The sequence below is a fragment of the Diabrotica virgifera genome, chromosome 9 (genome assembly GCF_917563875.1).
Source record: "Diabrotica virgifera virgifera chromosome 9, PGI_DIABVI_V3a".
Taxonomy (NCBI): Eukaryota; Metazoa; Arthropoda; class Insecta; order Coleoptera; family Chrysomelidae; genus Diabrotica; species Diabrotica virgifera.
Genome location: NC_065451.1, coordinates 66,421,362 through 66,444,373, shown reverse-complemented (window position 1 = coordinate 66,444,373; position 23,012 = coordinate 66,421,362). Strand labels below are relative to the sequence as shown.

At 32.8% G+C, this 23,012-nt stretch overlaps 1 pseudogene; it reads right to left on the bottom strand.

Moving 5' to 3' along the window:
• Positions 1–6,267: 6,267 nt before the first annotated feature.
• LOC114345091 (uncharacterized) lies at positions 6,268–6,827 on the bottom strand (annotated as a pseudogene).
• Positions 6,828–23,012: the final 16,185 nt, after the last annotated feature.

Below are 23,012 nucleotides of genomic sequence, written 5' to 3'. Positions count from 1 at the left end.
AAACTTAATTAGGTACTCTTAATTAAATAACTAAAATGTTAATTGCAATTTGATACTATTTTTTTCCTTAAAATATCATTACTTTTAGGTCATGTTAAGTTATGAGTACTCACCGGATAAATTTATTCATTATTCCCGTCTGAACTCAGAAGATATTCTGATCCAGAATCACTATAATCCTCATTGTCGTAGGAATTAATAACGAAAACTTACAATTTCTAATTAAAATACATGCAAGTTCAAAACGCGTTCCCCGAAGTGGCGTGATAATTCAGAGTAATAATGGTCCAACTCCGGATTTGTACAGTTATTATACTGACACTTAGACTTAGACCACGTTTAAACTGAAATATTTTGATTTTGTATGACGGCTTCGATACAAGTGGTGCCATCTCTGCTTCAGTAGATATAATTAGGAGTTGGGCCAATTTTATTATGAAAGATACTCATAAAGCGAAGCCTTCTGTACACAAAACGCGAATTTTAAAAAATATGGAGTCGGACCATTATTATTCTGGGCCAAGGTTCATAAATAGACAGGTTGCATGGTAACTTTCCACCAATCAGCGTCGAGAATCTAATGGCGGGAGTGACGTCACCCAGAATGCTGCATTCAAATTCATTCACTTCACTCATTGAAATGAACTCGGAAAGTAGGAATGTTTTTAATGATTGAAAATATATATGTATATTTAAAAAAAATACGTTTGGATTTTTAATGACTATTTATTTAATATATTCTTTAAAAAATGTGGTAGATACCTGTAGAGCTACAAAAATCATAGAATATAATTGCAATTAAATATATGCAGTAGAATAGAATTACTACTTAATTAAAGCAGAAGTAGATTCTTTCTTGTGTTTATATATGGGACTAAATCATTCAAATATCCTAGGTATATTAATAATGGGTTGAATACAATTTACTTTTTTAAATGATTTTGAGTAGGTATATAATCATTTTGAATTGGGGATAGTGCATGTAGTACATTATTATAAATTTCTTCTAACATGTAAACCATGGTGAAAAAGAGATTCAACTAAAGATTTATGTACCTATCAAAATTAGTAGTTTTTCCCTTAAGTTTAACATAAGAGCATCTGATTACGTTAGGTACTGGATTATATCTAAAACTATTAAAACATTATGATTCCATTCAATAGGTACCTGTGAAGTTTTACATTAACAGAAAATTATAAAAAAATACAATTTCAGTGCAATAAAGGGAATTTTCCCCATTTTATATATTCATTTACTTTATAATTGTTTATTCAAACGATCTTCAGATGGCTGCAATATTAGTTATAATTTTTTATGAAACAATTAGGTACATATAATAGATCTATTATCTATAGACTTAATTAGATATATGATTATGATATATTGTTCAATAAGTCTAAGCAGATTGTAACGTACACAAATGATGTAAACTTGATGTGAAGAACCACAAGAGATATTACAGAACTGTATGTGGAGCTTAAAGAAAATGCGAAAGAAATAGGGCTAGGCGTCAACGTATATAACACTTCTTGTAAAAGAGTTTTGGGTTTAAGTTATTATACTAAAAACACTTAATGATATCTATAGATACATTATATCGCAAGATATAAACACAAATTTAAACACTAACGATATTTAATAACAAAATATAGCCTCCAAACCACGTATCCTATTATGTTTACAAACAATTCGTAAAATTGATCGTCTGGGTGACGTCACGATGACAATATTTCATTTGTCAATGTCAAAGTTACCATACAACCTATGGTATAGGGACCTTGATTCTGGGCGCCTCTAAATAATACGTATAGAGGCGTGGCTGACTTAGGGGAAGTATCTCTCTATCCACATATATAACGCTTTCTTCTGACGGCGCCCTCTTTCTGGTATCTTTTACTTCTGATACCGCTGGAGGGATGACCGACGGATCGACACTAAATAAATCGCTACGTCTTTCTTTTTCGGTGCCGGCACCTCCGACTCTTCAACACGGTTTCCGGCACTTGTACATTGTGTGTGACATTTAATATCGTCTAATAGAGGCAGAACGTATAGCAAGGCTCAAGTGGCAATGGGTCAGACATGTTGCCCGAGATAATCCCGATAAATGGACACAGAGACTAACAAACTGGAGACCAAGAGAGAACAGGCGAGGAGTAGGCAGACCGCAGAAGAGGTGGGCAGATGATATCAAACAAGTCGCGGGCAAACAGTGGATGAGAATTGCCAAGAGTAGAAATCGATGGAAGCAAATGGAAGAGGCCTATGTACAGCAGTGGACGAACACAGGCTGAAGAAGAAGAAGAATAGAGGCCACTAAATCCGTAATGTGTCAACTAATGGTGGTGACATCAGTTTCTCAGTCTAGTCTAGTATTTATATTTCTAGCTTTCCCTGAAGTAAAAATATAAACTACACTAATATAATACAACTTAACACTTAACAGCCGTCTCGTTGGTTGGTGGTGACATCTGCGAATGCAAGCCATGCGAATAAACTGTAAAATAACAGATTAATGAATAAACTAATAAATAATACGTATAGGGTCGTGGCTGACTTGGGGGAAGTATCTCGCTCCCCACATATATAACGCTTTCTTCTGACGGCGCTCTCTTTCTGGTATCTCTCACTTCTGATACCGCTGGAGGGATGACCGACGGATCGACACTAAATAAATCACTACGTCTTTTTTTCGGTGTCGGCACCTCCGACTCTTCACATAAAACACGCTTTCCGGCACTTGTACATTGTGTGTTACATTTAATATCGTCTAATAGAGGCCACTAAAACCGTAATGTGTCCCTTAGACAGACTTCCACCAAAGCACTTTTCCGATTTAAATTTTAATGTTCAGTTTGTGTCATTTTAAAAAACAATCCAGTCTCCTCAGCATTAAAAATGTCATTTGACGCATATCGTGCCTTCAGTATAGGCCACACGTTTATTAGCCAATTACAGTAGATGCTGTGCCGCAGTTTCTACTTGCTGAGCCAACACTCGGATGTCTTGAAATTCTCAGTTTCAAGCTCAGTTGAAAAAAAACTCTGCTTTTGTAAATTGTACTCTGAAAAGTCATCGCTATGAAGAGATAACGATATCGGTATAGAGAAACAATTAATATGTTGTCTTTATGACGAATCAAATATCTACTACATTGAGTCCCCTACAAATAATAATATTATATATTTATTTTAGCTATGGGTTTCTCTTCCAAATACGACAGACATGCCTTCATTATTGAATTCCAAGCATTGAGTTTTTTAAACTTATTATATTCTTCGCTTTTGCTGTCCCATATTGCTGAATATTTTTGTACCTCTGAAATTAGTTCTTCCGTATTCACTTTTCTATCAATTAGCGTTGACAAATTTTGTAATTTATTGTCTATTTTGCTCTCTCTGTTAATTTTATTTACCATTTCTGTCCTGTTGTACTGCTGAAGTGTTGACTTCTTCACTATTCACTTGTTGCATATTGAATTATAATATGTAAAAATCACAAGATCACTCACTATAGAAGTTATAGAAAAGAAATAAGAAGCCCTTGATTACAATATAAATGAACTAATGGTGGTGACACCAGTTGCTCAGTCTAATAGGGTCCATATAACATAATGTCCCGGCTTGGTGGCGCCACCAGACCCGGTTACCCGGCTGGTGGACTGGTTCGGCCACCAGAACGACAACAGTTTCTGGTGGCACAACCAGTTGCCGTAGTTTAATAGGTCTGATTTACTTAAGTCTGTTTTAGACTATAACATAAAATAATATAAGAAAATGGTATAACAAAAACTTACATGAAATGATTGTGTACAATATTAATACAAGAAGTTTTGTATGTATTACATTGTCACATTTTGGTATCAAAATATGTTATGTGATTCTGCGCATTACATCCTAAAAAAGAACTTTTTTTAGTTTAGTGTGATGGTACATGTACTGTTAACCTCAATTTTCTTCTTCTTATTTTCTTTTAAGAATATTTATCCTCATTTTTCTCAACATTTAACTACATAGTTAGTTTTATCTTTGATATGTTATAATATAAAGATATATTTTATAACATGATGGATAAGAAAACTCTATTATTATCAGCTGCTTCCATTGCAACATTTCTTAAAAGAAAAGTTAACCTTAAAAGAACCATTGTAACAGTATAACGAAAATAACCTAACTGCGCATGCCTGTGTACTAAAAATTGTTATCAAATAGACCATGTTCTAATTTGTATAACATTTTCTGTTAACAGATTTTGTTTCCTGTTTTACATTGTGACAAAACTTAGTATACCATTTTCTTATATCATTTTATGTTATAGTCTAAAACAGACTTTAAATACCCCGTGACATAATGAGCCACTAATGGAGCAACTTGGTGGCGTCACCAGTTGCCTAGTATGACGGCCTATGCACACATTGAAATTTTCCAATTCTAGATGTTTTAACATATATGACCTTTATACTTTCTAAGTTCAATATTCTCAAACATATTACCTGCGTTGACAATTATACACTCATTTTTTTATAAAGTTTACGTACTGGTTAAGATCCTGTGAGGTTGGATCGGTTGATGGAATGTTCGATGGATCGATTGGGTGGTATGCATACGACGGGTAATAAATCTGGCTTGAATCATTTCTGGAGTCGCGCGAATGTGTAAAAGGTGTCAAAAAAATGTTGACGTTATGGGAGTCGGTGAGGTTGTAGGTGTTAACGAAACACTAGATCTCCTTCAGTGAGCTGTCTCATTTTAGCCCAAAAAATTGGGTCCGAAATACTTTTTTGATCAATCGTTTGCTGTCTAACATCAGTCAGCGTTTTAAGATCACCTGCCACTGATAAACCAAACGACTACCACTTGTTCGGCACCTCCGAACAAGTGGGATTTTCAAAACTCGGACAATGGATTATACAAATTGGTTATATAGTATCAATAAAATATGGTCATATTGTCTTTAAACCAATTATGGGATATATCAGATTTTTATTAACATCCTATGTGCTCATTAATTTTCAGCTCAGCGGGGTGCTATTCTTAAAGGTGTGAAATTCTAGCAACAGCGGATCTACCTGTTTTATGGAATAATCCCTTGTTTATTTAGGTAGACATTTCTATCGATAGTACCCCGCTGAGCTGAGTATTAATGACTCTTAGTTTGCTTGCACAACTATAGATACATGGTGATTATGCTGCTGGAATCTAGTAGCAATCAATACCAGGAACATTTCTACTAAAACCCTGATGAAATATAACATGATATACTTAAATTGGACCTACACGATGGACAGACGACGTCAAAATGATTGCTGGGAATTGGTTGCAGAAAGCCCAAGATCGACAAAACTGGAAGAAATAAGTTGAGGCCTATGTTCAACTTTGGATGCAGAAGGCTGGATGATGATGATGATGATGGTGATATTAAATTGAAACACGAATGGCAATCAGCAAACTAAACTTCAACAAGCAACCAGGTATTAAAGGAAAGGTAAAAATTTGATATAAACGGATTTGCCGAAAATGGCCTATTTTTTTTGGACTTAGCCTAAAAACCCAAAAAAGGACAAATTTTAATGTTTTTGATGTGGCAAATTATAAAAAATGCACAAAAAATATGAAAAAGACACAAAAAATTAAAAACTGTAAATTATCATAAAACGAGAATACAAACAACTAATAATATAGTAAATTATTAGAATAATATTTAATGTAATCGAAATATTGTAATTATCAACAGGTTTTTGTGTTATTTATTTATGTTCATTAAGTTGCACATCAGAAAATTATCAAAATTACAGTTATGCGCAGTACTCGAGTTGTTGTAGATATGCGCACTGTCGCCACATTTAAAATTTATTTTTACGGAACAAAGATGTAATCGCATATTTTTTGTGCCTTTTTCATACTTTTTATGCACTTTATATAATTTGCCACATCAAAATCATTAAAATTTGGCATCTTTTTGGGTTTTTAGGCTAAGTCCAAAAAAATTACCATAAAATGACAGTACAAACAACAAATAAAATAGTAAATTATCAGAATAATATCAAATGTAATCTAAATTGTAATTATCAATAGGTTTTTGATGTTAACTATTTAAATGCTTTAAGGTGCACATCGGAAAATTACCAAAATTACAGTTATGCGCAGTTGTTGAGTTGGTGTAGGTATGCGCACTGTTGCCACATTTAAAATTGATATTTTCGGAACAAAGATGCATATCGTTAAATCAAAATAAATCAAATTCTAATATATGATAATCAACCTACCTTAGTATGCCGGCGGGTAAAGCTCCGAAGCCGCTTTGAAAAAGTGGTGCATCCTCTCCAGGCGTTTGGGATATTTCCTCTTAAAGTAAAATTCGGCAAGATATCCAACAAAGTGAGCTTCCTTGACGCCATATTTGGGGATATTACTGCGAACTTCGCGCCATAACCTCTCGATGTGATTGGTGTGTGTTCCAGTTTCGGGATCGACAAAATGTTTGGAATGATTCACAGTTTGATGATGGAATCCTTCATGGGCCAAACAATTATAGGCTTTCCAGCAATCGCTATATATAGTTGTACCAGGAAGGATCCAATCGCGAATTATTCCAAGCAAAGTATCGACATCCCTTCTTTCTACAGGAATAACGAACAAGTTCCCAGTGCTTCGCTCATACCCCCAAAAAGCCACTGCCCTCGGAAAAGTCTGCCTCTGTTAAATTTTCGCTTACCGAATTTGGCCTCATCAATTTCAATGATCGAACCAGGACCCCCTAGTTTTGTAGAGTTGTTAATAGCGAAGCTAATAAACGCTTCTCTACAATAACTGTACCAGTCGACCATCGTAGAAGAAGATATCCCAAGCTCTTCTAAAGCGGCTTCCTGGCGCGGTGGCCTCCAGTTCAACAAAAGGTTCACGAGAAGAAAGTACCGTCTATCGCCAATTTGGAGTTCTCGAGAAAAGTACCCTTCCTCGCCGATATACAAAATCCGCACTTTCTAGGAGCACGTTTCTTCCTTAAGACCATTTTGTTGCACCTGAAAGTCATCTTTCCGTCCATTTTAAGGGTATTTTCGCACCGACACACTATCACATCCTTCAACACCCCGTGATTAACAAAAAACTTGAGCACTTCGTCCTTGGTTTTCGCCATGTATCCAGCTTCAAACACGCCGATGCTACATGGTTCAACACACGCCATTTTTGATGCTTAGTCCTAACACACACACGGTATGAACAAGAAAGAACGAAAAGGACGCGCTGGTTAGCGTCGGTAACGCTAAGCCAACCCCCTTCTACCGCCTTAGTTAAGGGATGAAAGCATCGTTGCCAAGCTTAAAATTTTCGCAGAATTATTTCCATACCATATTATTTTTGTATACCACATATTATAAATGCAAATGCAGTAAAATGTTAAAACCAACAATTTTGGTTATTTTAAGTTCAAAACAGAACCATAAAACAATCTTCGAAAATAATATTTGCGGCAATATATTATAATTGCCTATTTATTGAACAAAAAATATCTGTATTTCCTTGTTTCATATTGTTTGATAATTTATGTGGCAACAGCGCAAATAGCAAATTGAAGTTAGTTGCAGAATAATTATAATATTATTAATGAAAATATAGCATAATCTTAGTAACCTTCTGAAAGACCAAACATAACCCAACCAAACCATTCAAATAAACAATATTTATATTTAATTAAACAAACTTTCTATTTTCGTAATAAATGAGACGAGCTACGGCAGTCAAGGCCAAGCAAATCGAATAAAAGAAGAAGAAAAAGACAAAGAAAGAATGAAACGAGCATTATGTTTATGTTTGAATAAAAAATAAAGCACCTTCCGTCTTTGCACAAGAAATTATAAAAAAATTTAAATTAGGTAACATTGCATAATAAACTGTCATCAGTCCATACCTAAGCGATCTGCGCATACTGTAATGGCGGCCATAATTTGAAATTGATGTGAAAATTTCACATTTTTAAATGAGATAAGTACAAAAATTAAAGCCGAGCGCAGTTAATTGTTAATTTTAAAATGATAAGAAGGTAAGGCAGATACCATATATACAGTTGTCAGACTTGTGGGAGCATTGAGTCAACACTAAATAAATACCAAAAGAAATAACAAGACTTTCGAGGTAGACCATACATAATACCAAGGCAACTACTACACTCTACCCGGGGGGGTTAGGACTGAAATAGGAAGAAGAAAAAAAAACTTTGTATAATTTAGAAATTTAATTAAAAATATAAATATTAAATTAATTCATTCAAGAGCCCCTTAATATTAGTGAGCCCCTTAGCAACTGTTGCTAGCACACTTGTCAATTCTTTTACTGCATCGGTGTGCTCACTAATCTTTTGTAGTTTTTTCTCTCTATATGTTTTCGTGTCCAATACACCGGTTTGTGCAATTTGAACCATTTTTGTGTAGTTTTGTATGGACTCCTTCAACCTTTGGGTTTTTGTTTTTCGTTTTCCTTGGGTTGGGGTTGACGGCTCCTTTTCAACCTCTAATTCTACAGTTTCCCCTGCTCCTTGTGTGGCTGTAGATGGATTTTGGTCAGGCTGTAAGACAAGATATTTACTAGCTGATTCTAGTCAAGTAGTAGATAATACATGTGTATACAGTAGAACCCCGATTATCCGTGCTCCCTCAGGACCGGATGTGGCACGGATAATTGAAAAGCATGGGTAATCCGAACATTTATTTCTCATACATAATACATATACATATGTACCTACCATAAAAAGTAACAGAAAAAATAAATCTTTCATTATGAGTCTCCCTCTCAGCGTATGGAGTTGACTAGACAGATAATCTGCACACGGACAATCGGGGTTCTACTGCATATTTTTTTACTATAAATATTTGTACTGAAGATCCTGTGATTACAGTTCTATGAGTTGTGTAGTTTAAAATTTTAACAATTCTTATAAATTCTAAATACATACAGTCAAAAAAATGAAAGACTGCACTTCACTTGACTAAGCACTTGATTAAGCAATAAAAATATGTGGACTTTAACAAGGCACTTGTGTTACTGTATGTACATATACACATACTTTCTATGGTTTTCCAGGTTTGACTCCACGTTTTCTAAAAACCAAAATTATTCGCAGAGTCACATCCGGAAAAGCACATACAGTTCCCGCCGAAATTTCAAGTGATATAAATGTATAATATACATTTTTCCGGGTTTGACTCCACGTTTTCTAAAAACCAAAATTATTCAGAGTCACACCCGAAAAAGCACATACATTTCCCGCAGAAATTTCAAGTGATATAAATGTATAATATACATTTATATCATATATGTATATAATGTATAGAATACATTTATATCACTTGAAATTTCTGCGCGAACTGTATATGCCTTTTCGGGTGCAACTCTGAATAATTTTGGTTTTATATGTATATGCATATACAGTAACACAAGTGCCTTGTTAAGGTCCACATATTTTTATTGCTTAATCAAGTGACGTGCAGGAAATATCAATAAGTGATACACTCGGAAAAATTAAAGATTACCCATGAATGATCACATCAATCACTTATTTTATATCTGCTTTGTATTATTATAGCATACCTCTATATTTTCAATGTCTTCGCCTTTAATTATAGTGGAGAATGATTCGTCTAGGGATATGATCGGCTCAGGTACCTCCACATTCCCTGCTATACATACAGGGCTCATAAGCACTATGACATTATTTTCAAAAATATCCATACTACATATTACCATTCGGTTGAGAGGGCCCTCCTCCAGTACCCATCTGATAATTTTTTGACCTGGCCGCTTTTGCCTTACAATTTTTTTTATATCGATCCAGGTCTGCAATGAAAAAAAATGTGAGAAATGTTTTTTCTATGTTTTATAGAAGTAGAAGTGATATTTTCATATTGCAAGAAGTTTTTTAGTTTTGAATTAAAAGTGTCTTCAACAGTTATATTAAACGTATTTTTATAACTTACTTTACGCCAAGCACTCCATTCTTTTTTGGCGCTATTCGAGTGTGAGTTTAAGATGGTAGCCAATTCCTGCCACAGCGATTGGATCTTGGCCTGGATTTGATGCAGTCTAACATAATTTCTTTTTGCTCCGCAGTTATATGTGTCATGTTTCTGTTAAAAAGAATTAATTGTTAGAATTGTAGATTTTGTAAATTTCATGCTATATAAATTGTTAAAATTGAAGGCATATCCAAAACAGATGGCTAGCTTATCTGAAAAATACCTGCTAATACAATAATTTGCACTTTTTGACCACGTTGTCCTCGTCTCTATACAAAATACAAACAACTGCAAAGAAAACAACAGTTCGTTTCGTTCTTTATTTGTAAACAAATAAAATAAATGGAGGTTGACGGTATCATGTCATTTGCCAATAATTAACTCTTGTGATTGGTTAAAATTTTCAATAAACATCCGGCAACACTGCTCACAATTTCTCTCATCCTTTTCTACTCCCTCGATTCAAAAATACACGCACTGATGGGGAATGCGACTTGAATAGTATCTAGACGCTTTATAACATGGACAATGTAATGAAGTAGCCGAACAAGTGTGAAACTTTTACTTTGTCTGTGTTTTGCTTTCATGTAGTGTTATTTTGTTATTTACTTATATTTCAAATAAAAACTACTTTATTTAATTATGGTTTTTATTACATCGTGACTGTCATTTTATATTGTGTCGCCAATTGTGTCAGTGTCGCCAACATCCAAATATCAAAATAACCTATAAAAGATAACAGTAGGTACCAACTTAAAATTACAAAGAACAAATCAAAGATATAACTAAAAAGGAGAACAACTTACCAACTAATACAACACGTTTTTTTATATACAGATATGTTTTTTTATCATTTTTTTAAGAAAGGTCAAAATCTTTGAAATAATTTGGTTTTTTAGTAACCCGACCGGAACGCTTTGGAATAAGTGATTCAGGTTCACTTTCATCACTTAAGTTCTCATTTCTAGCATTATCGCTCGACATAGAAAATGATGAATTATCGCTAAGATATATATATATATATATATATATATATATAAAATCAAACAGATGAATATATATATGAAAATAAATATATATATATATATATATATATATATATATATATATATACAAAGACTCCTTGTCTTATATGTATATATATATATATATATATATATATATATATATATATATATATATATATATATATATATATATTCTATAACACTATAAAACAGTGTTGAAATTATCGGGAAATGCGGTCTGTGGCTTAGATTGAAACTACATTTAATTCTGTTGAATTCGATATTTCGATGAGTCTTTATTAATTTTTCATCTTCATCAGGAACAAACTACAAAATTAACTAACAGTTAGGTACAAACATAATATTACAATGATATAACTTACGAATTGTAGTAGGTATGTTATATAAAGCAATTTAACTTAAAGCTATGCATGTCGTTTCACGAGAACGTCGAGGGCGGCACTGAGTCAGGTATGTTTTCACACATGTGTTAAGGGTCAAAAGTTCCAATATCGAGCCATCTGTTTAATATTCTGCTATTTTTCGAATTTCAAAACATTGCAGTAAATTTCGCTTAATATACTTGTGTCTGATTTGTAATTAATTGAACGTTTATTACTGTTTATGTGGTACATCTCGAGGAACAATCTTTTCTTATAATTGTTTTCTGAATCTAAGATCTTGATATCTGACAAATTAAATTGGTGTCCTGTTGTTATGGAATGGTGTGCTGCTGCACAAGTATTTTTGTGTGTTTTACAATCACTTTTGTGCTGCGTTATTCTTTGTTTCAACCATTGCGATGTTTGTCCTATATACTGCCCATCACATTCGAGACAAGAAAGTTGATTGATGATATGACTCTGATTTAGAAGCGGTGTCTGGTCTTTAAGCTTCGAGAATAAGCTATAGTTGGATATGCTGTTGTATTTCGCTATTTTGATTTTAGGAATTCCGTTCAGCAGCTTGATTATATTGTTGGTTAAGCCATTTATGAAGGGCAACTTTTTGTAAATCACAGGATCTGATGGTCTGTTGTCACGTTGCCCGTCGTATAAGTCTGAGTTATATATCAGTTGCTTAAGAATTTTACTTGGATAGCCGTTGTTCAAGAATATGTTATAGAGTGTTTTTAAATTCTTTTGTGTGAATAGGTCATTGCTGATGTGTAAAATTCTGTTTTTCATTGCCACAACAGTGTTGTGTTTTTGGCTTTTCGAGTGCTGAGAGAAATAATTTATATACCTTCCAGAGTCAGTTGGTTTCTGATACTAATCCAAAAACCAACTGACTCTCGAAGGTATATAAATTATTTCTCTCAGCACTCGAAAAGCCAAAAACACAACACTGTTGTGGCAATGAAAAACAGAATTTTACACATCAGCAATGACCTATTCACACAAAAGAATTTAAAAACACTCTATAACATATTCTTGAACAACGGCTATCCAAGTAAAATTCTTAAGCAACTGATATATAACTCAGACTTATACGACGGGCAACGTGACAACAGACCATCAGATCCCGTGATTTACAAAAAGTTGCCCTTCATAAATGGCTTAACCAACAATATAATCAAGCTGCTCAACGGAATTCTTAAAATCAAAATAGCGAAATACAACAGCATATCCAACTATAGCTTATTCTCGAAGCTTAAAGACCAGACACCGCTTCTAAATCAGAGACATATCATCAATCAACTTTCTTGTCTCGAATGTGATGGGCAGTATATAGGACAAACATCGCAATGGTTGAAACAAAGAATAACGCAGCACAAAAGTGATTGTAAAACACACAAATATACTTGTGCAGTAGCACACCATTCCATAACAACAGGACACCAATTTAATTTGTCAGATATCAAGATCTTAGATTCAGAAAACAATTATAAGAAAAGATTGTTTCTCGAGATGTACCACATAAACAGTAATAAACGTTCAATTAATTACAAAACAGACACAAGTAGATTAAGCGAAATTTACTGCAATGTTTTAAAATTCTAAAAATAGCAGAATATTAAACAGATGGCCCGATATTGGAACTTTTGACCCTTAACACATGTGAGAAAAGATACCTGACTCAGTGCCGCCCTCGACGTTCTCGTGAAACGACATGCATAGCTTTAAGTTAAATTGCTTTATATAACATACCTACAACAATTCGTAAGTTATATCATTGTAATATTATGTTTGTACCTAACTGTTAGTTAATTTTGTAGTTTGTTCCTGATGAAGATGAAAAATTAATAAATACTCATCGAAATATCGAATTCAACAGAATTAAATGTAGTTTCAATCTAAGCCACAGACCGCATTTCCCGATAATTTCAACACTGTTTTATAGTGTTATAGAATATACTTGCTCGGTCGATAAATACATCTCGGATTTCGAATCCAGTTCTGTATATATATATATATATATATATATATATATATATATATATATATATATATATATATATATATATATATATATGTATATATATATATATATATATATATATATATATATAAATATATATATGTCATTTGCGTATGTCCAGGAATGACATTGACTTCTAACCTCACATTTCACACTTGCCGGCACACGTGGCATGTAAATCTTTTTAATTGTCTTTTTCTTATGTGTTAGTGTAGAAAATAATTTGTCAATTTGGTCTTTTACACCATGTATTTTTTAATATTTGACTCAATCAATGAGTGGTGCGTGAATTTGTCACCTGTGAGTATAACATCCACGGAAAGCAAATCTCAATAACGTAAGTTTTTAAACCTTTACATCTTGTACTATATGTTTTCGAGGATGCTGTACTAACAGTAGCACTTTATTTCAGTTATTCCTGATGATGAAAATAAACATTTTCGAAAGCTTGAAACTTAGTTAAAAGAGTACACTTATTTCACCGTTGCATATCCCAATAACCTCAGAATTCCGTTTTCTACGTTGTCAGCAAAGACTTCTTTTCCTTTATATATATATATATATATATATATATATATATATATATATATATATATATATATATATATAGAACTGGATTCGAAATCCGATGTATTTATCGACCGTGCAAGTATATTCTATAACACTATAAAACAGTGTTGAAATTATCGGGAATTGCGGTCTGTGGCTGATTGAAACTACATTTAATTCTGTTGAATTCGATATTTCGATGAGTATTTATTAATTTTTCATCTTCATCAGGAACAAACTACAAAATTAACTAACAGTTAGGTACAAACATAATATTACAATGATATAACTTACGAATTGTAGTAGGTATGTTATATAAAGCAATTTAACTTAAAGCTATGTATGTCGTTTCACGAGAACGTCGAGGGCGGCACTGAGTCAGGTATCTTTTCACACATGTGTTAAGGGTCAAAAGTTCCAATATCGAGCCATCTGTTTAATATTCTGCTATTTTTCGAATTTCAAAACATTGCAGTAAATTTCGCTTAATCTACTTGTGTCTGATTTGTAATTAATTGAACGTTTATTACTGTTTATGTGGTACATCTCGAGGAACAATCTTTTCTTATAATTGCTTTCTGAATCTAAGATCTGGATATCTGACAAATTGAATTGGTGTCCTGTTGTTATGGAATGGTGTGCTGCTGCACAAGTATTTTTGTGTGTTTTACAATCACTTTTGTGCTGCGTTATTCTTTGTTTCAGCCATTGCGATGTTTGTCCTATATACTGCCCATCACATTCGAGACAAGAAAGTTGATAGATGATATGACTCTGATTTAGAAGCGGTGTCTGGTCTTTAACCTTCGAGAATAAGCAATAGTTGGATATGCTATTGTATTTCGCTATTTTGATTTTAGGAATTCCGTTCAGCAGCTTGATTATATTGTTGGTTAAGCCATTTATGAAGGGCAACTTTTTGTAAATCACGGGATCTGATGGTCTGTTGTCACGTTGCCCGTCGTATAAGTCTGAGTTATATATCAGTTGCTTAAGAATTTTACTTGGATAGCCGTTGTTTAAGAATATGTTGTAGAGTGTTTTTAAATTCTTTTGTGTGAACAGGTCATTGCTGATTTGTAAAATTCTGTTTTTCATTGCCACAACAGTGTTGTGTTTTTGGCTTTTCGAGTGCTGAGAGAAATAATTTATATATCTTCCAGAGTCAGTTGGTTTCTGATACCAATCCAAAATTATCTTGTTCTCTGTGGTTCTTATCACCTTAGTGTCTAAAAAAGGCACACTCTGTTCTTTCTCCTCCTCAACGGTAAATTGTAGGTGTTTGTGAAATCCATTGAAGAGGTCCAGTGTAGTTTGAATAGGGTCCTCGTGGATCGCACTTATCACATCATCCACATATTTGTATATGAACGGTAACTTGAACGGTAGTCGTGGAATTACTATATTAAATAGATGATCTAAAACTATGGTGGCTAGAATGGGGCTGATAGGAGAACCCATGGGAGTGCCAAAGATTTGTGAGTAAAAAGTTCCACCGAAAGAAAAGTAAACATTAGAAAAAATAAAATCGATTAGTTTGAAGAAGTTATTCTTACTTAGTGTGGTGTTGGGTTCTATTAAGTGCCAATTTTGCTCTAAAATGTCAATAATCAATTTGAGAGGAATATTCGTGAAAAGCGATACCGCATCTAAGGATATAAGTACATAGGTTTGAGGAATTGTAACATTCTTAATTAGTTCTACCAACGTAAATGTATCTTTCACATTATAATTAGTTTGATATTCAAAAGTGGCAGTTAGAATGTTTGCCAAGTATTTCGAGATGTTGTATGTAGTGGAGTTGATTGAGCTGATGATAGGGCGAAGAGGAACATTGCTTTTGTGAATTTTTGGTAGACAGTATAACTTTGGAAACATCGAGTTGTAGATCATTAGTTGTTTTGCAGCATTAGCGTCTATCTCGCCTATGGATTTCAGGTTCTTAATAATATTGTTGTATTTGGTTTGTATTTTCACCGTTGGATCAGTGTTTAATTTGGTGTACGTGGAAGAATCCTGTAGCATTATCTCAGTTTTATCCATATATTCTGATTTATCCATGGCAACCGTACACCCACCTTTGTCTGATTGCAAAATGTATAGATCTGGATTTGATTTCAAAAACTTGCGTGTTTTTTCAAACATCCTGTTGAAGTGGTTTGGTTTGTTTGTTGTAGTGTGGTTCACATAATTAGTTATGATATTGGTTGCTCTAGCTCGTACGACATCCTTTGATTCATCTGGAATATCATCCACTATATTTTCTAAGTCTGCAACAAACCTATCTAGTCTGACATCTTTACCAACACAGGGCACACTAAATTTAGGTCCCAATGATAAGAAATTTGCGACTTCTTCCGGTATGGCTATGCTAGAGATATTTTTAAACCATTTGCTGTTGTCTTTAAATACACGGTTGTGTTTTTCGTTTTTGCTTTATAGTCGTTCAAATTTGTTGATGTTCGTAAGTTTTATTTTCTCAAATTCAGATCTAAATTTTCTTTTCAGACGATTTTAGTATTCACGTATCATATCAGTTGGAAGAATCTCAGAAAGTTCAGATTTGATGTTACATATAAGTCGATTATATCTCGAGATGTTATTGCAAGTAATTTTTATTTCTAATCATAATGTTTTCTTGTTAGTGCTCGACATAAAACTGTTAATTCTATTAGTCATGCTAAAATTGTTACCTGTTGTCAATAAGTAATGTAGATTTTTGGTGCCGTCTTGAACGTGTCTTTGCCATCTTGAACGTGCCGTCTTTGGTGCCGTCTTGAACGAAAATTAATAAATACTCATCGAATTCAACAGAATTAAATGTAGTTTCAATCAGCCACAGACCGCAATTCCCGATAATTTCAACACTGTTTTATAGTGTTATAGAATATATATATATATATATATATATATATATATATATATATATATATATATATATATATATATATATATATATATATATTCAATATCATTACCTATAACTTCCTGCGAAGTTGCATTACTTGAGTCAGGTATATCAGAGCAATTATTACTTATTAAAGTGTTATTCTACTCTGTTTCCACTAAAGTTGTTTCATGCTCTGAACTACTTAAATACTCTGATGAGTCCGTCTCAGACAATGTTTCTTCTGTAATGTTTTCAACCACAGTAATATTAGCAGCAATATTTTGCACAGTATTTTCACTCAAAGTTTCACTAAACCTAATATTATCAATCTCGTATAATAAGTCATTACAACAATGTTTTATAATTGTAACAGGCAAATTAGTTTTATTTATAAATTTCCTATTTCTCCTCAATTCATTGCCTTTCGTATCCGTAAGGATATAGAATCTGTCATTATATTTGCCAAGTATTTGTTCCTTATTCCAAGTGTTATTTTTTTGAAATAACACGTTATCACCTTTTTTAAGGGAGGCAAATCTTTGGCATTTTTATTATAATAATGTTGAATTCTTTCCGAATTTTGCTTTAATTTTTTAGCGACTTGCTCCTGATCAATAATCTTTGGATATAAATTTACTGAAGCAGAAGGAAGCTTTGTTTTAACCAACCTACTTAATAGCATTTGCGACGGTGCATATCCTAAATTAGGAAGAGGGGTGCTTCTATATTCTAATAAATAGTGAGGCAACTCATCTACAGAATTCATTTTTTAACATGTTTTTGGATATATCGACATACTTCTCCGCAAACCCATTTGATTGGTGATGATGCGGACTTGAAAATTCAACATCAAAGTTCCAAAATTTTGCAAAATTTTTGAATTCAACACTATTATATGGTACATTATCAGCATAAAAAACATCAGGAACACCAAATTTAGAAAATATGTCTTTACAATGTTTAATTACAGTTTTTGCAGTCTTATCATTTGTAGGAAAAATCTCAAGCCAATGTGAAAAGCTGTCAACTATTAATAAATAGCTTTTTGATTTAAACTCAAAAAAATCTGACTATAATATTTCCCAGGGTCTATCAGGAACTTTATGTGCAATCATAGTTTATTTTTGATTTGCTGGTTTATTTAGTTGACATTTCTCACAATTAGAAATAAAATGTTCTATATCTCTAGTCATTTTTTGCCAGATCATAATCTCTCTTGCTCGTAACTTACATTTTTGCATCCCAAAATGAGCTGAATTAATTAATTTAAGCATTTCAGATTTAAGTTCAGAAGGAACAATAATTTTTTGATTATAAAATAGTAAATTATCTGATAAATAGATGTTATCCTTTAAATTATAAAAATATTTTAAATCCGAAGATAACTTTTTGTTATTTTTAGGCCAGTTATTTATGCAAAAGCTTTTAACTTGGGATAAAATAGGATCCTTTTCAATTGAGTTTTGAAACATTATTTTTTTTTTTAGACATCGGTACAGTTAAAGAAAGAGAATGTACAGTATACTCTAACTCCTCGTCAACTTGCATTGGACTTTTAATGAACGATCTGCTTAATGTGTCTGCAACAAACATTTTAGAACCAGGCAGATATTCAACTCTAATATGATACTTTTGTAATCTTAACAACATTCTTTGTAACCTAGCACTGACATTATCCAAACTTTTTTGGAAAATTGATATCAAGGGTTTGTGGTCAGTGTTTATCAAAACCTCACGACCATAGATCCAATAATGAAATTTTTCACAAGAAAATACAATACTAAGTAACTCCTTTTCAATCTGAGCATACTTTACCTCGGCTTTATTTAGAGAACGAGATGCAAATGAAATTGGATGTTCATTTTGCATCATACAAGAGCCAAGACCTTGACTTGAAGCATCTGTTTGTATTTTTGTAGGCAAATTTTCATCAAATATTTTCAAAATCGGTTTATTTGTTATTAAAGTTTTTAAAGTATCCAACTCTTGTTGATGAACATCTAACCATTCAAAATGTATGTCATTTCTTGTCAGATTTCTCATCTCAGAAGTTAACTGTGACAAATTAGGGATAAATTTTGAAAAAAAATTTAAAAAGACCAAGAATTCTCAACAAATCTTTTTTATTTAATGGTGTTTCAATAGCTAACACTGCCTCTATATTTTTTTGTGAAGGTTTAATCCCCTGTTTTGATATGTTTTGACCCAAAAAATTAACTTCCGACATTTTATACTGTAATTTATCGAAATTGAATTTTACATTATATTTTAAAGCTTTTTCAAGGACTTTTTTAAATGCAACATCATGATCTTGCTCATTAGAGCCATATACAGGGTGTCCCGAAAAGATTGGTCATAAATTATACCACACATTCTGGAGTCAAAAATAGTTCGATTTAACCTAACTTACCTTAGTACAAATGTGCTCATAGAAAAAGTTATAGCTCTTTGAAGTTACAAAATGAAAATCGATTTTTTTCAATATATCGAAAACTATTAAAGATTCTTTATTGAAAATGGACATGTATCATTCTTATGGTAGGATCATCTTAAAACAAAATTATAGTGAGATTTTTCCACCCCATAAAAATTTTATGGGGGTTTTGATCTTTTAAACCCCCCCAAACTTTTGTGTACGTTCCAATTAATTCATTATTGTGGTACCATTAGTTAAACACAACGTTTTTAAAACTTTTTTGCCTCTTAGTGTTTTTTCGATAAACGAGTTTTTATCGAGATGCGGCCTCTTTTTTAATATATTTACGTATAATTTTTATGGGAGTTTTGTTCCTTTAAACCCCCCCAATGTTTGTGTACGTTTCAATTAAACTATTATTGTGGTACCATTAATTAAACACAGTGTCTTCAAAACATTTTTGCCTCTTAGTCTTTTTTTGATAAGGCACCTTTTATCGAGATGTGGCTTCTTTCTCAAAATATACCTTAAAATGCAAATTATAAAATACATTTTCAGATTATTAACAGGTCTCTATAATCGTACTTAATCATATACAAATATGTGGTGGATTCGATAAATATTCAAAATATCTCGATAAACACTGGCTTATCGAAAAAGTTCTAAGAGGCAAAAATGTTTTAAAAACAGTGTTTTTAACTAATGGTGCCACAAAAATAATCAAATTGGAACGTACACAAAAGTTTGGGTGGGTTTAAGGGAACAAAACCCCCTTAAAATTTTTATGGGGTACACAAATTTCACTTTAATTTTTATTTAAGATTTTGCTGCTATAAGAATGCCACATGTCCATTTTCAATGAAAAATCTTTAAGAGTTTCCGATATATGAAAAAAAATTGATTTTCATTTTGTAACTTCAAAGGGCTGTAACTTTTTTTGTGTGCACTATTGTATATAGGTAAGTGAGGTTCAATCAACCTATTTTTGACCCCAGAATCTGTGGTATAATTTATGACCAATCTTTTCGGGACACCCTGTATAATAATGTCATCATAATAAATACTTACATTGGGAATATATCCAAAAATTTCCATATTTTTACGTTGAAATATCTCTGGAATGCTACTTAGGCCAAAGGGCACTCTGTGAAATTTGTACCTTCCGAATGGAGTATTAAATGTGCAGAGATCTGAATTTTTTTCAGTTAATTGGACCTGCCAAAAACCATCTTTCATGTCTATTACTGAAAAAATTGTTTTTCCTTCTAACTTAGAGAGGATTTCGTCACATCTGGGAATAACATAGTGCTCTCTACAAATATATTTGTTTAATGGTTTTGGATCCAAACAAAGACGAAGGGACCCATTAGGTTTTTCTACAATCATTAGCGAATTTACCCATTCCGTAGGATAAACAACTTTAGATATTATACTTTTCTGTTCAAGATCATCTAGTGATTTTTTCAACTTGTCATGCAAGGCTAATGGGACCTTCCTCTGTGTTTGAATCACAGGTACAGCATTATCTTTTGGCATGCAACCCAAACCTCCAAAAAGATCTTTAAAGTTCGAGTACAACTTCTCTCCATTTTTAGGCAGCGGTTCATTTTCATTAAAAATTTTCGTATGTACAGAATTTATTCGAGAAATCATATTAAAATGTATACAATCATTTAATCCTAATAAAGGTTCTGAATCAAGATCCACTATTAAAAATTTTATGTTCTTAAAAGTATCCTTATACAAACATTTTAAGGTTATATGACCTACAGGCTTTGATTTAAAATTGCCATATGAAATTATGGTCATGGTTGTCGGTAATATTTTTGACTCACTAATATTAAGGTTCTTCAAAAATTTTAGTGGCAAAATACTTGATTCAGCCCCTGTATCTAATTTGAATCTTATATTTATATTATTCACCTGAATATTTTCATACCAACCTACTTTATTTGAGTCTTGTTTTTGTTCAAAAATAAATATTGACTCTTCTTCAATCTTTTCGTCATTGTTATCAAAACCATCGACCTCAGTTTCGGCACAGTTTGTTTCTTGAATTTTTACATTTTTTTGTACCTCAGATGCCTTTTTTCCCTGTTCATTTGACGAGCTTGGTTGATTTGACGAGCTTGGTTGCTCATCATTTCTCTGCTTATTTTTCCAGAAGCAAAGGTTAGAAAAGTGTCCTTTTCTATTGCAAATCTCACAGGTTTGGTTATATGCAGGGCACTTTCTCACATCATGCTTTGTATCGCACCGTATACAGTTTCTTATAAACTTAAATTTAACTGCGTTTATTTCTTCTGTTTCTTCTTTTGTATTTAACAGTTCGACATGCTTTAAGGTCACCTCTATGCTCCTACAATATTCTTGCATTTTGTCCAGAGACATGGTTGTCTCTCTCAGCAAATATCTCTGAACTTGTTTATCAAGCACGCCCAAGACCATCCTATCTTTAATCATTCGATCTGCATAACTTTGCTTGCAATTGTCTTTCTCACAAATAAATCCACAATTTGCAGCTTGCTTCTTAAGTTCTGTTAAAAATGAATCAATGCCCTGACCTTATTTTTGCTGGATATTATTAAACTTAAAGGTTTCCATACAAATATTTTGTTTGGGCAGAAAGTGGTTATCAAAACAAGATATAACATCATCAAAATTGTCTCTTTTGTTTTCGGGAAATGTGTTGAAAATATCCAGACAACTTTCACCAAGGATATTCAGCAACAATGCCACTTTTATTTTCTCTGCAGCCTCGCTTCTTCCAGAAGCCAACAAAAAGATTTCAAATTTTTGTTTCCACTTTGTCCAACCTTGTGGTTCATTCACGTTGAAGGATTCAGGAGGCTTAGAATACTCCATTGTAGGTACTGTTTTGCAATTTTGTATAATATTTTTATCGATTTTGTAGTCTCAAATTTTGGAGGGAAACGAACCTGCAACTTCCCTGCCTTTTTCCTTTCAATCCAATGGCTTTAAATCACTTCTGACACCATGTTTTGCTTTCATGTAATGTTATTTTGTTATTTACTTATATTTCAAATAAAAACTACTTTATTTAATTATGGTTTTTATTAATTTTTATCTTCAAAGTACAAATTTTTATTACATCGTGACTGTCATTTTATATTCAGTGTCGCCAACATCAAAATATCAAAATAACCTATAAAAGATAACAGTAGGTACCAACTTAAAATTACAAAGAACAAATCAGAGATATAACTAAAAAGGAGAACAACTTACCAACTAATACAACAGTCTGCCAGCTCAGTCGCAGAAAATGTGAAGATGACGGACTTCTGTTGGTAGTTCATTACATATAAAAAAAAGAAGAGAAACGATGAGACCTCGTCGAATCCATTCCTTGATACATATTCAGGATATGTAAAAAACAGGATTTTTCTGAAGACGACACGTGAATGTTGAAAGAAAACATAGAAAGTTGTCTCCTATTATAAACATCGTTAGTGCCGATGTTGGTAGCCAAATGTTTTTCTTTTAGTCCATGACGATTGATTCATATTGAAAAGTTCTCCTAGCTTTTATTCGGGCAGCTCGTTTTCTATCATGAAAAACTTGGGCACGAGTTTTGTACAATTTATTTTCAGTAGATAATCTGTGCTGCATCGTCAACAGAATGAAGAGTCTTGATTTTTGCATTAAGCTCATCACACTTGCTACAGGTATCTGCCTTACAGCTTGTTTACATGGGGCGG